Raw genomic sequence first — 13,044 nt, forward strand, 5'->3', positions numbered from 1 at the left:
AAAATTAAATTAAAAATTAATTAATACTTAAATTAGATTTCTAAAATAGTTAATAATATATGCCTGTTTATTGTAAATATTGATTTCTTAGTCAACTTTTCAAAAAAATTTACAAAAAAAAATTTTTTTTTGAAGTTTTTTCAACTTTGGCATATTTTTTAATAATTGTAGAAAAAATTTTAAATTTACATAGGTTAAAGTTTCATATTTAACTTTAGACCAAAAGAGTTTAAAAATCTTAATCGGTTCGTGAGATAACAATATATATAGAAAATATCTACTGCTTTGATTCAAAAATAATATTTGTTTGAATAATTGTGTTTAATTCAAATAAATTTCTGTTTTGGTTTTAACAAAGAATATTTTTAAAAATGTTATGATTAATAAAAATAAAATAAATAAAATAAAATAAATAAAATAAATAAAATAAATAAAATAAATAAAATAAATAAAATGAATCTGATTGAATTTTAATTTTTATTGTTTGTCATATTGGATTCTCTATTTTGAATAATCTGGCCTTTAAAATTATAATTTTCAAAAATCAAAATAAGTACTCATTGCGCTGATAAAATATTTTTAAAAATTAATCAGTCTGATTTATTTACATTTAAAATTTACAATTTTTAAAACTGACATTATATTTTAATTCTGCAGATAAGTCGTGTCACTAAAATCATCGCGTAAACAAATTTAACTGCCTTTGTTCTCGTGTTATTTACGATACTTTTTATTCCTAATGCACAAAAGTGTCGATTTAAGGAAACAGACGACAGGGAGAATAAGTTATTTACTTATTCTACTTTTATGAAGATAGCGTTCAATTTCAAACGGTCAAAAAAATGAATGATTTTACTTCCCATCGTCAGCAACTTGAAAATCGACATTTTTGTGCATGTGGGATATAAAAAGTAATTTTATAATTAAAGTTCGCATTACTGAAGATTGACTGTGTAAATGGTCTACTAAGAGCTATTCGAAATAGCTAAAACTTTTTTTTTATTTCGCAGAAAAGAAAAAATTTTAAAACTTTTACACCTTTAAACCAAAATGATTAAAAAAGGCTAATATTTTTAAGCTTAAAACTGAATTAAGTTAATTTTATAACTTAAAATAATTCTCTCAAAGCTAAAATTAATTCAAAAATGGTTGTAATTAAAACTGTTTTAAATAAAAATAAGACATACTTTTTACAGTATTGCATAGGGGAGAGGGCCCCAAGGTGGTCAGGGCCCTAAGGTGGTCACCCTAATAAAATTTTTGTATATTAGTTAGTATCTTCAAATGTTTTTTGTTATTGTTATTATTTGAGAAGACAAAGATTTTAGCATGTTTGCAACCTCAAAAAAAATTTTCAGTTTCATAATTTTAATCAAAAAACCTATATATTTATTTTATTGAAAGAAAAAAAAACATTAAAAAAAGATGTAAAAATTAATGATAAAATTTTTTAAAGATTTAAATATTATAAAAAGTATTTAATTAATTTTTTTAAGAAAAAACTACGTGGTAAAAAATTCTGAAAAAATATATGTTTCTAAAATAATATACAGAACAAACTGTCAAATTTTTATAAGTTTCTCTCATTTCCTTATATTGGCGGTGACAATCCTTAAAGAAATGAATGTTTTAGTATGAGCAGATTTGAGTATATTAAAAATTTTATTATTATGAACAAAATATTTCACACTTTCGCTGGCATTATTATGTAAAGGAACTATCAATTTTTTTTCATCTTCAATTATTAATACGTCATATCTTCTCAAACGCCGATAATCACTAGAATTTTTTTAATTTCATTTTTTGAATCGATCACTGTTTGTATTATATCATTGTACAATTTATTTTAAAAATAATTTTTCATGTCAAAAGTATTCATGATTATATTTACGTGTACCTTCGAATAAATTTGCTATAATACTGAAATCGTTTCCAATTTATAATTTAAATTATTAATCATTAATCTTTTGATTTGATTGTTGGTAAAGTGTCAACAATAAACAAATCAACTGTTATGGACAACATTGTACAGGAGAAATCGTACTGAGCTAGTTTTGTACAAACATCTCTGTACCGAGCTAGCTCAGTACAAATATCTTTGTACAGAGTCCGGAAATAACAGCTTTGTACAAAACAGCTTGTACCAACCGCGCTCAGTACAAAAATCGTTGTACAGATCGGGCTTTGTACAATTTCGGGCTTGGTACGTAACACATACACAAAAGTATTTTTTGCTTCACACAGCACATTATTTTTAGCACTTGTTCTACACAATTATGTATTCGATAATCCTTATGTACTACATTTACTTTTCTATATTCCTTTGGTCAATAAAACTATAAATTTCTCACTTTTTCATCATCATTTTTAATCTAAGTTTTGAAATATTTCAAATAACTAGTTCAATTATTATCTACGTAAATAAAATAAATTTTATACTAGTTTTACAATACATTAGAAAATCTTTAATCGATAATTATATTTTACAGAAAAATTAAAAGTATTGAATAATGAAAAAGAGCAAATTAAAAGAGTAAATGAAATGACAATGAAAATAAAAAATATTTGTCATATAGCTGAAATGGACCGCTTATCAGTCAATGAACAATTACTAAAATTAAATAATGAATTAGTGGCCTTTATTTATACACTGGAACGTAAGAATTTTGATACTTATGGTCAAACATGTTTATTAAATACTTCTATACTTAGATAAGTAGGTCTACTTTTTACTATAATATCTATTCTGAAACTCGCCTTGGTTATAAAACCAGACAGATTTCGAACTAATCTGAAATTTGTCCGAAAAAATGCGGTTTATAGTCAGATTTTTGTCACCCGAAATTAATCCGGATAAATCCGAACTCCATACGGTTTGTGAATAACTAGTGAATCCGGAATTAGTCTGAACAATTTAGTAAATGTTAATAAAACAAGTTGTTCATTTCATGACCATTTAGCTTCCTCAATATGTGACGCTCCACGAGAAAAGGGACCTTATGACAAGAGTAAATAAGGTCCCTTTTCTCGTGGAGCGTCACATATATAAATATAAATTTGTTACGTAATTCAAACCCAACACGTGCTCTGAGGGAAACTCTATCACCAGAGAAAGTTTGCAGTTCCTTCAATTACCATCTTCCTACCTTGGGTTTTAAATTGAAAGGAGACATTATAATTAACATAACATCTGAATCCTGGTTTGTCTATTGATTAAATTTTTACGCAACTTTACTTTTATTTCGCTGCTTGAAGGTATGCCATGCATAGATTAAATTAACGCCTGAATTTAAATTTGGTATAAGTCTTTTAACTATTTTGAACTATAATTAGTTGCATTTTGTCTAGCTTGCAACTAGCATCTTTTCTTAGATTTGAATGGAAAGTTGAGGAGGTGATAATTTCTGAGTGGGTATTTTTATTATTTTTCTTTTCTTTCATGACAATAGTGAGTGACTCACCTTGTTATGATTGAACGATGTACGGTCCTTATCCGACAACAAGTATATGTATAATAGAGATTGTTTCATTGAAGTTGTGTTTTCCTTGATAAAAGAAAGAAATTTTTGTTTTGAATTATATACCTAAATTCTCTTTAAATTGGAATGAAATAATTTTCTGGATTTTGCACGAATTTAGTATTGCTGAAGTAATTTAAATAAATTAACTTAATTTTGAATAATAAATTATAACTTGCACATTAGCTTTGGTTAATTAGATATTAATTTATAATAATCTTGAGTAAAGATAGATCATGCAAATATGTCAAAAGAGAATTCCTTTGTAGCTCCTGGGCAACCTCTATTTTCGTCAACACCAATTAACCTTCATAATGAGGAATCTACTGATTATGAAATGGCCGTCGATGAGGAACCTTCGAACAACCAGCTTGGATCCACGAAGCCAAAAGGGTCAGAAAACACTAACCCTTCTAAATCACATAATTTCACATACTCTACTATTCAAGGTAACAAAAGGAAACGCAATGACAATTCACTCGAAATTGTAGAAACTGACACTATTAAACAACCAATTCCAACAAATCACAACAATAACAGTAAAAATAAAAACACAAAACCTCTGTTAGATTTAGAATGGCAACCACAGAATACTCAACCAAATAAATTTTTAAGATATTCTAATAAAATGGCACCACCTTTTATCGTTATAATACAATTCGAATCAAACCATGACACACAAGCCAACATCGGTCGTTATAGTCCTATTGCTTTTGCAAAGAAAATAAGAGAAATAACACCAGGTCCTCTAACCATGTCCACTAATGGACAAAATAGCGTAAAAATTAACTGTCAGACTTATTCGGATGCTAATTTGATTCTTGACTATTTCACAGATAATCTCACAAATTATAACACTTCTGTTCCATCATCCCTTTTTTATAAAAAAGGATTCATTAAAAACGTTGAAATTGATATTAATTTAAGTGACCTATATCAACACATGGACGAATTTGCCAAACCAATAATAATAGGGTTAAAAAGACGTACAAATATAGAAAAGAGTCCTATTGATATAGTTGAATTAATTTTTAATACGCCAACAATTCCACGCACTGTTAATATATATGATTTCCTTTTCCAGGTCACTTCTATTATTCCTAATCCTGCTCGTTGCTATTACTGCCAGAGATTTAGACATACAGCGGATCAATGCCGTTCTGCCCATCCTGTTTGTGAATTCTGCTCTTTACATCATATTGCAGACCAGTGTCCTAAGAAACTTGAAACTCCAAAATGCTCAAATTGTGGAGATAATCACCTCGCCTCTTCTAATACCTGTTCGAGATACAAATACGAGTTCCAACTTTCTAAGATTTGTTATGTGCACAACATTGGTTTTCAAGATGCCATAATTTATTTGAATTCCAAGGGTATTTACACTCCTAAACATTTACATCCTATTAATAAGGAGAAGACTCCTCAACACGTTTCGAATCTAGACTCACGATTGTCTGATGCTAAGTCAACACCAAACTCACAAATCCAACTACAAAAAAACCCCAGTAACTTACCTGTAAAAATAGCTACCCAAACTCCATTAACAGATAATCCTTATCAGCATTCCAGTAGATTCTACTCGAAAAGGCAGTCTTTAGATAATTTGGTAAACAACCTTTCAAAGAAACTTACAAAATTAAATCACACTCATAACGATTAATATTATATAGGAAAGAGGGAGTTGAGGTTTGTTAATATTAACAATGATGTTCTGATTTAGACTTGACGATTCTGAGTTGGTGAATGCATCAACTTTGAACAGGAAGCAAGAAACATGCATTTTGCTTTAATAGCTGAAGCATGTTCTTGTTATGCATAATTTGGCTGTTTATACTGAATCCATTTTGGACGCATCCCTGCGGCCTATCCTCATGCCTTAAATCTACTATTTGATTCTAGGGGTCTGGATGGTCGGAGGGAGGTCGACTGTGTTCCCTGTGGATTCCTTAATAATCATGGCTTAAATTCATGTAAGAAATGATATTTGTTTGATGTATTTATTTGTGCTCGGATTGTTTGGTTATATAGTCTGTTTAAGTAGCATCTTTGTTTGTCGGTATGTTCTCACCTTTTTCCCTCTTTAAAAAGAATATATGGATGTGAAAGTCAGCTGGGCAATTTAATGTAATTAATAAATTTAATTGTAAAATTTTAATTTTTGGGGAAAATTTTAATAAACTAAATATCTTTGATTAAAATTTTTATTAATATTAAAATTCTTATTCATATTGATTTTAAATTTAAACTGTATTTTGTATAATTTTAAAAAAATTGACAAACTATAAGTGCTAAATAAAACATATACGTGTGTACATTGTAAAGGAAGGAAGAAAGGAGAAGGAGGAAAATGTCTTCCTTGTTGAATGAATCCATGTATTCACCTATTCCATCAAGACAATTACGTATCTTAGCATGGAATGCACGTAGTATTTGTAATAAAAGAATAGAACTTGACACATTGATTTCTCAAATTATTCCAGATTTAATTACTGTTTCTGAATCTTGGCTTACACCAGAAACCCCCTCTTGGGAAGTAAAAAATTATATTACTATTAGATGTGACAGATCCCAGGGCACAGTGGGCCAGGAACCTCGTTTGGGTGGCCAAAATTCATAACTTCTAGAAAAATAGAAATTTAAAATAACTCATAACTGTTCTTATAGTTTTTGGGGTCACTGATTACGAATCTGAAGTCAGTTTTCAAAAATTCAAAATGGCGGATCCAATATGGCGGACAACAAAATTAGAAATTGATTCGATTGACCTGAAAATTAATATTCGGGGCTTTTTGGGGTCGCTGATTACGAATTTGAAGTTAGTTTTCAAAAATTCAAAATGGCGGATCCAATATGGCGGACAATAAAATTAAAAATTGATTCGATTGACCTGAAAATTGATATTCGGCGGTTTTTGGGGTCGCTGATTACGAATTTAAAGTTAGTTTTCAAAAATTCAAAATGGCGGATCCAATATGGCGGACAATAAAATTAAAAATTGTTTCAATTGACCTGAAAATTGATATTCGAGGGTTTTTGGGGTCGCTGATTACGAATTTAAAGTTAGTTTTCAAAAATTCAAAATGGCGGATCCAATATGGCGGACAATAAAATTAAAAATTGTTTCAATTGACCTGAAAATTGATATTCGAGGGTTTTTGGGGTCGCTGATTACGAATTTGAAGTCTGTTTTTAAAGATTAAAATATTTTTAGAAAGTAAAAACATCAATAAGTAATTTTTTTCTAATTTCTATTTCAATTGACGGCTAGAATTAGCTGTAATTAAACACCCAGGATATACCACGTGGAGGTTTCTAGTCCGATTTATAATCCCATTTTTTTTTTTTTTTAATTTTAAATTTTTTTTTGAGTTTTTTTGATATTTTTTATTTTTTTTGTTTTTTAACTTGTTTAAAGATTTTTTTTATAATTCACTTAAAAATTTCCTGTATGTCAAGTAAGAATGAATCGACCTAATCATCATCCAAAATTTCATCTTCGGATAATTCGAAATCATCTAGCAGATTGTGAACTAAATTAGATCCAATAATTTCGTCGCTTTGGAATTCAACCTCAATTTCGTCTTCATTTTCGATGTCACTTTCTGCACCATCATTCTGATCATTTATGAATAGTAACTGCTTCACTTCTGTTGGTAACGGTAAACGCTTTCTTTTGTTTCTTCGAGACACTGCAGACATACTGGACACTATAGGATCAGAGGAATCCATTAATCGATAAAAAAGGTCCTTTAAGTTTGATTTTCTATTATTTTTTCTGCTGTGCTTAAGTCTGAAATTTCTGTAATCCTTGTTTCTGCATTCTGATGCCTCTTCTCCATACATACCTACTGGTAGAGTGCAGTTTCTTATTATTTCTCCAGCATGAATTAAAATCTTATGAAGAGTTGCAGGCATTAGATACCAAGGATACAGGGAAACATACAAGTGTGCAGTGGTTGAACAAAAAGTTTCGAATTTTGCAACATCGATTGGTAGCTGACAGGATAATGTAATTAAAATAATTTTTAGATCATTGACAAATTTACGATCTAATCCTAAACAGTCTGCAAAAATATCAGCATTTTTAAAAGCAGTACGTGCTGAGTTACCATCATTGGTTGTACCAGCACCACCTGCTTTTGGTTTATCAACAATCAAACCCAATTTCTCGCGTAACAATTTTTGAATCTCTGCTTTTCGATCTGCTAAAATTTTTTTGTCTTTTGGTGTTTGAACCCTCCATTTTTTTATAGTAATTCTGTACGCTATATGTAAGCAGCATTCATATAATCGAATCCAGGCATGTAAAGGACTAATACCATATTGCAATGCGTTTTGATCTGGAATAAATATGCCTGTTTCTTTTTTTATATTTGCAAGATTATTAAACTCTTTTGGCGTTGCTTTACAAATGGGACAAGTCTGTGCGGATTTCGTACCTGTTACAGTTTTTAGAACTTTTCCATCAATTAGAGTTAAATGCATAGAAAAGTGAACAGTTACTTTGTGATCATTATTTATAGTAAATTCTAAAGGAAGTAGGTCGTCAATCTCCTTGTCAATTTCGACTTTTTGAGATAAAATTACTTCATCCGATTCTTTTACAAAATCCAATTTAATGGGTCGACAGAATCGTGGAGATTGTGATGCATTATTGTACCAAACTATCTGTCCATTTTCTGTTGTCAATTGCAAAGGTATAAGAGTAGTAGCAAAAATGCTTCCATCGCTTAATTTGTTTTCTGAGCTTTGTTGGAAAGATTGTTTATACATAGAATGGCCAGTGCTACCATCAAACCCCCAAGAGCATGTTAAAACTAGCGCCATTTCCCTTAAGCAGTTCGTGTCCATAATTTGTAATAAGATTTCTTCCTGCATTTCCAGTATTCTCTTACCAGTATGATGCAGTAAAGATTGAAGAGAAACTTTTGCCACATTTTCATTTAATGTCACTTCATCTTTTTGTGGTCTTAATAATCTTCTTGTTTCCCTAAGCTCATTATATGCAGGCCAAATATCAGCTCCACTAACCTTAGATTCGTGACGTATACTGTTATATGTTTCTTTTGACAAAGACTGGTCGAATAAAAAAACTAAAGCTTCCAGTGGAGTTTTCTTTTTTATTACATTCTTTTCAGAAGACTTTATCAAATTTATTATTTTTGAAGCACTAGAAGAACTTCTGTTAATTTCATCTATTACAGCTGTGACATTGTGCTGCTTTGCCTTATTAGCTGCATATCGCGCAGCTAATATAAGTCTTTGTGGATCATGAGAATTAGCAGAACTAATATATGAAATTTCTCGTCTTTTAGATCTAGCAGATTTATCATTGAAATCAAGATGTTTTCGACCAGAACTTGATTCTGTATTTGTACTTTGATTAAATTTGAAAAATTCTGAATCAAGCCAATCTTTATTTTTTGACTCGAATCTATCCCGTTTTCTAAAAGCTTCTTCATATTTTTGCTTATATTTTGATTTTAAAGTACGTAATGCTGTTTGAAGTCGAACTAACTCGTGTTCACTTAAATCGGTTATAGTTTTGCCATATTTAATTAATACGTAATTAATTGGATCTACTTCTGGTGACTTTGTAAGTAAATCAATTACTTCTTTCTTCGTGATTATCATACTGATACAAAAAGAATATTTGAAACAACTACCTACCTGTTATCAGTAGCTCGGAATAAGCATTAATATATTAATATTATAAAATTTTACATAAACTGACAACCAAAATATGGGAGAACTATTTTACGCTCTCTACACAGAGAAAAAAAATTAAAGATAAACAGTAGAGACACAATAATTCGTACAACGCCAGCGCAATACCTCGCCTCGTTTGATGGACTATTACTTTATGAAAAAATAATTACATACTAACCCTTAAAGCGCACACTTTGTGAAACTCCCTTAAACCACGCACAAGTAGGTGTTTGACTCCAACGAATTGTAAAAAATAATCAGCCGGGAATTAATGTCACATTCGATATGTGAGATTAAAAAAAATTTCAATTTTCACGAATTAAAACAAAATATTAGAGTAGGTAGGTAAAACCTCTAAGTAATCAGTTTCAGTCAGATTCGTTGATTTTTAAATAATTTTGGACGTTATTTTGCATCCGTCATATCAACGACCCCAAAAATCCCCGAGAAACAAATTTCAAATCAAATAGCATAAATCTTGAAATTATCCGCCATATTGGATCCGACATTTTGAATTTTAAAAATCTGACATTATATTCGTAATCAGAGACCCTGAAAACCCCTGAGTAACGAGTTTCAAGCGAATCTGAAATTTTTTAAAATTTTTTTAGTCGCCATTTTAGGTCCGCCATTTTGAATTCTTTAAATCTGACTTCAAATTCGGATTCAGCGACCCCAAAAACCTTAGTATACTTAGTATACTTACTTACTTACTTAGTATACTTCGCCACTCAAATCGAATTAATTTTAGTATTTTTTTGAGATACCCATATATAGCCACAGATATATGGAAAATGGACTGTCAAGGGGTTAATGTGAAATTTCAGACGTGTTTATGAAAATGCGCAAAATGGCGCATATACAATTCATAAATTACACTATTACGAAGAACTTGGCACAAAATTTGACTCATTTGAAAGCGGAACATCGGGGAACATTGTAATGGAAATTACTCTAAACTAACAAAATCAAAGTTTTGGCTTATTAGATTTTGTAAAAAAAATACAAAAATGATATAAATAACTAAATTTTTAAAGAATTTCTATTTTTTAATATCAGTTGAAGATAATAATATAGTATAAGAACTTATTTATTTAGAATGTTTATTTAAAAAAAAGTAAGAACTTCGTTCTGATATTTAGTATTTCAAATAAAATTTTAATCTTTAAACGTTCTCTAAAAAAAATTTATACATATAAATCGTCAATACCACAATATTTTGTGTAAAAACATATATAGAATAAGATAGGATTATGTATATTTTATTTAAATAACTTTTAAAAAATGGTATTTTGGCCACGCAAACGAGGTTCCTGGCCCACTGTGCAGGGCAGAGGTGGTGGCACATTAATCCTTTGCAGAAACCTTGTGTCAGATTTTAGGTATAATGACTGCAAAAATACAAATTGTTTTTAATATGCAAATTCAATATTATACCAAAATCATTACGGATTAAGTCTTTGATTAACGCGGATCATTTTCGGAAATTTTTCATACAATTATCGGACTAATCAACACTAATATTATCCGGATTACTCCGAAATTTTTACCAGGGATATAATATGATTCGGGTGGCCGACTATTTCCAGATTCTTAGCATACATATTTCGGATTTTTTCGTATTTGTTTTGGATTATCCCTTTTAATTGGATTATATCCGGATTGTTGCAGACAATTTTCGTATTCTTAGCATACAGATTTCGAATTGCTTCGGACTATGTCTCTATCAACTGGAGTAAATCCCAATCGTTCCATACACCTTTCGGATTGTTTCGTACTTTTTTTGGAATAGGATTTTGCCTCACTTAATTTAAAATTGTTGCGGACTATTATAGGATTTCTTGCTTACAGAGTTCGGATTGCTCCGGACATTTTGCGGATTAAGTTTTTTAACTAGCTTAAATTTGGATTGTTGCGGACGAATTACGGACTGAATTCGTAAACATTCAAGATTTACAATTTTCAGACTAATCTGTACTAATTTGTCCGTATTTAATCTGGAATTAGTCCGAAATTTTTACCAGGGCCTAGACTGCGGTTAGCCAAAACTGTAACGCTAGGAACTGTACATAAGTATTATATACACTTTTTAAAAATACCATAATTTTTTCTATAATATTTCAGCAACAAAGCATATCGAATTAATTCAACACAATGTGTCAGTAGCACTAAAAGAAATTGACGTATTGAGAAAGAGCACAGGTATAGTTTTAATTTTATTTATATATAATTTTATTTAAGTCTAATATTTTGAATTTAGAAAATCAAATATTTGTATTGAAAATTCTTAAAAAGTCGTCTATATTTTTTTGTTATAAAAATTATTTTCCTCATAAAGTTCTGTCTTAAAGCTGTATGTAAAAGTATATGAAAAATAATAATAATAAATGTTAAATAAGATTATAATAATAATAATTAAATATATATTTATGTTATGACGCTTAATGACATTATTGTAGAAGAGGAATCAACAGATGGTAAAGCAACAGTAATATGATTAATCAAAAGTATAAAAATCTTTCTATTGCAATTTTAAACATTGCTTAAAACGTAAATTATTAATTTAACATACAGAAATTGAAATGATCCTTAAGAAAATTTATTTAAAAGGCAAACTGTAGACATTATATTAAACTCATAACTAAATTTTGATTAAATAATTTTTTACATGAAAAATACGTAAATGTTCACCTTACTCTGTTTAATGATGTGCCTATAGAAGAAGAGATAGAAACTGATGGTAATAAAATAATATTATAATGAATTTAAAAAAAGTACATTCATATCATTTTATATTTTAAATTCTTTAAATACAGAAACTACAATTGGAATTGAAAGAGGGAATTGAAAGAAATGGTAAAGCAACATTATTATAAGAAATAAATAATTATTACAATACATACAACTAGTAAATTTTTTAAATTCATTTAAAATAAGGCCAATAGAAGAAGAGACTGCAAATGAAGGTAAAGAAACAATATTATTATAAATAAGAAGTTAAGAGTTATGAGATCAATAATTTATTTAAATTTATTTAATTTAGAGATTACAGAAGTGGAATCGATAAATAATGGTAAATCAACAATAATGTAAATAAAAACTAATATCTAAATGCAACTGTTAATTTATTTTAATTTGTTTTATACAGAGACAGTGGAAAAGGATAATGTAAATGATGGTTTAATTAATTTAAATTCATTTGATATAGAGCATATCTTATAGAGAAGACTATGAATGAAGGTAAAAGAACAGTAAAATATTAAATAGAAAGTTAAAGAGTTATGTAATCAGTAATACATTTAAATTTATTTAAAGCAGTGCCTGTAGAAGAGGAATCACTAAACAATGGTAAATCAACAATAATATAAATAAAAATTTGTCCATCAAATAATAAATAATCAACAAATTAATTCAATAAATTAGTAAAAATATTCCTTTTTCAAAGAAAAATAACAATTATGCAAAATGCAACTAAAATAATAATTTTTGCACAACTTTATAATCTTTGCTTCAAATTTTTCTGTACTGCCAAATGTCAACCTAAAATAAAAAAAAATGAACGTCAATTCTGAGTTGGCATGTTTTTTAAATCGCAGCTGAAGTGGCGATTTCGTCTAACTATAAACGATAAACGCGTGTTTTCGTGCATTTAAAAATTATAAGAATTAAATAATCTAAAGTATTCATAAACAAATATATACCTAGGTAGGAGAGAAAAAGAAAAAATGGACTTTTATTATGTTAAAATATTTAAAGTTGTTAAATAAATTATTTAATTTTTAACATTTTAATAATTAATTTAACCATTCTTTACAGT

This window comes from Leptopilina heterotoma, unplaced genomic scaffold, assembly GCF_015476425.1.
Source record: "Leptopilina heterotoma isolate Lh14 unplaced genomic scaffold, ASM1547642v1 Lhet_92, whole genome shotgun sequence".
Classification (NCBI taxonomy): Eukaryota; Metazoa; Arthropoda; class Insecta; order Hymenoptera; family Figitidae; genus Leptopilina; species Leptopilina heterotoma.